The following is a 5,232-nucleotide window of genomic DNA, read 5'->3' as shown; positions in this document are numbered from 1 at the left end:
CCCCCCAGGGGGGATGGCCACGCTGCAATCCCTTCTCCTCCATTCTCCTCTCGGGATCTTGGGCACGCACGCACACACGCCCGGCATGAGTTTAAGCCACCGGGTCTGGGACTCGAACCACGGTCGACTACGTGGGAGTCCAGCGACATAGCCATTACGCTAACTGCTGATCCCTAGGCCCTGGCTTTTCAGGCGCGGCCGGGAATGGCTCAACAGCCCCCGTGGTAGCGGGAGAGGGTGGGGTAGCAGGCCGCCAGAGTCCCTCATTCTGCTCAGGTCCCTGGCCAGATGACACTCATGCCAGCCAGCCCCAGCTCTGGATCTTGCCCCTGCTCAGAGCAGCACCACCCTAGCGTCCTCCCCTGTCCCCTGCTTCCCACGGGGCCCTTAGCCGTTGTCCCAGGAGTGTGCGATCCTCCCACCCCCCACTGCCACAGAGCTCTACCCCTCTCTCAGAGAAGCTTCTGCCTGCCCTAACCCCTCTGTCCATGTCTCGGCCCCTGCCTTGGGCTACCACGTGAACCTCCGCCTGGGGAAGCCACAGACCCAGACAGAGAAGGGGCTACAGGCAGAAGCCCAGGCGAGGAAGAGGCTGCACCTCGGAGGCAAGGCGTGCCCTGCAGACCCCAGAGAGGGCTTCCCAGCTGCAGAGTGGAATTAGCTTTTGCCATGCAGAGAGCAGCGCTCTGGGGCAGCAGAACAAAGAGGCGAGAGAGAAAGCCCCCCTTTGTCTGGGCTTGAATGCCAGGCCAGCCGGGAAGGCAGGCTTCCCCAGAGCCAGGGACGGGCCAGCCAGGCCTGCTTGCTCAGCCCAGCGCAGGGCCCACATCCAGCTCCTCATGTCCACTCAGACTGCTCCCAGAGCACCCCTGCAGGGCCCATTCAATCTGACCCCTAATACCCAGCGCAGGCAACAAGCTGGCCCTAAGGTGAATCCATCTTTCCCTCCCTTCCCGACACCGCACCAGGTGGCAAAGTCAGTTGCATGCCCCTGGTAGACTCACAGCCACCAGCAGCCAGCGAGCAGGTACCCACACACTGACAGTCACGCTGACAACAGCCACACACGCACAGACTCTACCTAGCAGATACACAGCAGGTGCGGCATGCAGACACCCTCCACACTCACATACAACACACACACACAACACGCATGTGACCTCAAAACCACACACAAGACAACTAGATAATTAAGTCAGCCACTCACCAGGTCCCTTCTCAAATACCCATGTGAGACACAAAAAATTAGTTACATGTGAGATATATAACCCAGACACGCTGGCTACGCACACACACCTGCAGACAGAGGGATGCATGGCCACCCAGGGCTGCAGGAGGCAGACTAATCAATAGGGCGTGCATGACAGGCTCCCAGCTGTGTCAGCAGGATCCTGGGGTGGGGGTGGGGGGCTGGGCCTCTGCCTGAGGCCCTCTTGGGGCCCAGGGAGGAAGGCTAAGCCAGGCCTCTCTTCCAGGCAGACTTGGGATGACCAATGAATGGGCAGCTACTGACTCTCGCATCACACTCACACACACGCGCACACACCCACACACACACACACACCCCGGCCTCTCCACCCCATCTAAGGTCTCAGGACTCTGGCCTGCTGGAAGAGGGGGTAGGGCAATAGAATCTGTGCTCCTGGAGTGAAACCCCAACCCCAGCAGAGCTGGGCCCAGAGGACCCACCCAGAGACAGACACATGGAGTGGAGCCCCAGGAGTCCTTCCAGAATTCTAGTGCAACCCCCACCCTAGCCACGGGCAGTGTGAGCAACCATCCTGAGCAGCTGCAAACCCCAAACTGGCCTAGGGAATAGGACGCTCCCCAGAGAACACCTCTTCTCAACTCTGGACCTATGAGGATCAAAGAATCGGGTCCCAACATTTCTGGCCTGGACCTGGGGTATTAGGGATGAAGAGAAGCACAAACATGAAGGCAGAAACGCAAGCAGATACAGCCCTGAACACACACGCGTGCACGCACACCCACACGGCCCTTTGCACACGTGAGGCCTTCACTTGGGTCTCTGTTCCAGGCTGAGGGAGGTCATGAGATAAGGATGCTTTCATCTCCTACCAGTTCTCCTGTGGCTCAGATGAACCCCTGAACCTGGGGGCTGGAAGAGGTTTTGACCACCCAGGGGTGCCAGAGCCCACATGGATGTCTGAATCTTGAGCGCTTAGCCCCCTAGCCCCCCGCCACTCAAAGGGAGAACATATTTAGGGTCTAGGCCTGTCTCAGAGAGAGGTCTCTGGGGCCCATGCAGTGGGCCTCCAGGCTTTGGGAAACCAATGTGGTTTCCCAAGGGCAGAGTGACTCAACGACCCCCACAGGCCTGACTCTGAGAGTCCTTTCTCCTCCCCCGGCTGGCTGGAAGCCCTGCCCCAGGCCGTTGGCCCATGTACACAGGCAGTGTTTGTGCATATGTGAGGTGGGGCCAGGGGGAGGGCTGGGCAGGGGCGCCTACTTCCAGCAGATTGAACTCACCACCTCCACAGCCCCCCGAGCAGAGACTCACACCACGTCATACTGGCGACAGCAACGCGTGCACACTCTACCTTGCAGGTATCAGCAGGATGGCACACAGGCCCTTCACACCTGCACACACACACGCACAACGCACAGGCACACCTCTTGACCCCACGGCCACATGTAAGATGTTGCCAGCAGCCTCCTGGGGAGGGCAGAACTGGAAGTCCAAGAAGCAGGGTCTGGATTGCCAGGAGTGTGCCTGGGCTCTGCGCCTCTCCTAGATCCCAGAGGGTCCTGTGGCAGGAATGAAAGGCAGACTCTCTCCAGGCTTCTCTGCAGGGAAAAGGGGTCAGGACAGGCCCCTCTCCAGGCTTCTCTACAGGGAAAAGGGGTCAGGACAGGCCCCTCTCCAGGCTTCTCTGCAGGGAAAAGGGGTCAGGACGGGCCCCTTGCCCGTCTGGCCTAAAGAGGGCACAAAGAGAAGGGCTCTTCCATTCAGGTTCCCCCTGCTCACTCCCTCCCCGCGGGCAGGGCTCCTATTCCTCCACATTCGATGAGTCAAACTCATACTTGAGTGACATTGACTGAACTACTGAAGGGTTTCCAGCTCCAGTGTCCCGGGGCACCAGAGAGACTCAAAGGGTCTGGGGTGGGGAACCTGGAGGAGGATGAGACCCGGGCTGCTGAGCACAGATGCTGAGTGCACGGCATTACACATCTGGCCTCGATGCAACCCACAACTTCTGAGCCTGCCCACACCATGTGCAAGAACACACACACATATGCACACACACACCCACACCCTGTGGAGCTGCTGACCAGGTTTGGTGCCTCCTTCTACCTGGTCCAGTCTGGAGACTAGGGGGTCTGCTGGAGAGGCCCAGGACACCCTCCGCATGCCTGTACCTCCTCTTCACCCCCAACTACACAGGCAGGAGACAGGTACATCTGAGGGCAAAGCAGAGTCTCAAAGGCACGGGCAAATACCCACACACCTGAAGATACCCCCCTACTACGAGGTCAGGTGCAATCGTGCTTTCTCCCCCACCCGTTACAGCACCCAGGCCCAGCTGTGGGCAGCACTGTGGGTGCGCACGTCTGCTGTGTTCTGGTTGCTGTCCCCTCCTCTTGCTTTCCGCTGCCAATCCCAGAACGAGAACTGGACAGCCCTCCTTCCTCCTGCCTCTGTACTTTCCCAGCCTCCCCTTTATTAATAGCAGCAGCTCCCCAACACGGGGCAAGTGTGGGCTGTGCCTGCCCTGAGAGGAGGACATCGGGGTTCACTACTTCCCCTAGACCTCTCCTTTCTAACCCTAGTGGGGGAGGGAGTGGCTCCTGGCCCCCTCCCCTACTTCTTTTTTTTTTTTTTTAAAGAAACCAGAGGACTCTCCCGGCGCAAAACCCCTGAGCTAGCCCACTGATTGGAAACGAATTATACAGCAGATTTTATTTGTTATGCCTGCCCTCAGCTGGGGTGGCCTTCCTGCCTTTTTTTGGTTTATGTGTATGTTTTTACATTGCTAACCAGTGAGTCATTCTGACTGATCACCCCCCCACACAGGAAACTGCCCCCATCTACAGTCAGGCCCTGCTCAGAGCTTCCTCATACCCAACCTCCCCACTGGCCTCATCTAGCCTCCAGGGGCCCCCACCCATAAACACTCCAGTCCCACCAAAGCCCCACCTCACGCCCAATGATCACACCCCAGCCCCAAGCCGGGGCTTCTGAGAGGGCTCAGACACTTCAGGCCAACCCTTTCCTTCTGGTATGACTCAACTCCGAAAGCCAGGGGCCTTGGGAGGGCCCTAGGAGGAGTCCCCCTCCACCGAACGGGCCGGAAGTATTGCCTCAGTCCAGTTCCAAAACCAGGCCCAGAGGCCTGAGGGGGAAGGCGGTTTTGACATTGGCCGCTGCTGCAGGGCGTATACGATGGGAGGGGATGCGGTTCCGTAATCGCCGCCGGCAGCCCAGGGGAGCCAGCTGCCTGGAACCAGATTTCAAGGCGGCTCAAACTTAAACCCACAGAATTCTTTTTCCGTCTTCTACTTCCCCTCTCCAAATGTGGGAGGGCTGGGAGAGAGGGCTGGGCTGGGAGAAAAGGGCTCAGGGTGATGAAGACACATACTTTGAGGTTTGTTCATGCAGGCGCATGCAAGACACAGGCATCAGGCAGCGATTCTCACACCGGGAGAGCGGCCGTCGGGAACAACCCCGGGAGCTGAGGCCCCGTCCAGTGACTGGCTGTCTGTCCGGGCCTTGTCCAGATAAGACTCCCTCGGGAAGCGGCCCCCACCTCCCCAATGTGTTTCCAATACAGCTTAAAACTAACATGGCTGCTTTTGTTTACTTCCTCATTGGTATGCCAGCATCATGGATCATGTCAGCCACAGCAGCGGCACCAGGACACTCATTACATAAACAGCAGCTGGAGAAGCAGGACTGGGGTCACTGCCTTGGTGACTTCCCGTAGGGCCTACAGAAACAACGCTGGGGGAGGGAGCTGCGCAAAACAGAAAAGCGACGCCAAACTCTACCGCTGACTGCCCCACACCCCAATTCTCTAAAAGACGCACAAAATGGACCCTCTGAGCGCAGGTGCGCAAACGTATCAAGCAGCGATCTAGGACCCTCCTTCCCAGGACCCTGCCCCTAAACTTTCAGAGAAGAGTTTGGAAGGGGGCCACTGGCCTGATGTCACTAGAGGCAGCCTATCGGGATGGGTGGTCCCCAGGCGGGAGGGAGGAAGGGAGGGAAAG

At 58.7% G+C, this 5,232-nt stretch overlaps 1 protein-coding gene across 1 annotated transcript in view; it reads right to left on the bottom strand.

Annotated features, from left to right (window-relative positions):
• TRIM8 (tripartite motif containing 8) overlaps window positions 1-5,232 on the bottom strand; it is a 15,604-nt gene that overhangs the window by 9,488 nt on the left and 884 nt on the right.

Source organism: Tupaia chinensis, unplaced genomic scaffold (assembly GCF_000334495.1).
Source record: "Tupaia chinensis unplaced genomic scaffold, TupChi_1.0 Scaffold144255_1, whole genome shotgun sequence".
Taxonomy (NCBI): domain Eukaryota; kingdom Metazoa; phylum Chordata; class Mammalia; order Scandentia; family Tupaiidae; genus Tupaia; species Tupaia belangeri.
This window is presented reverse-complemented; position numbering and strand designations above follow the sequence as displayed.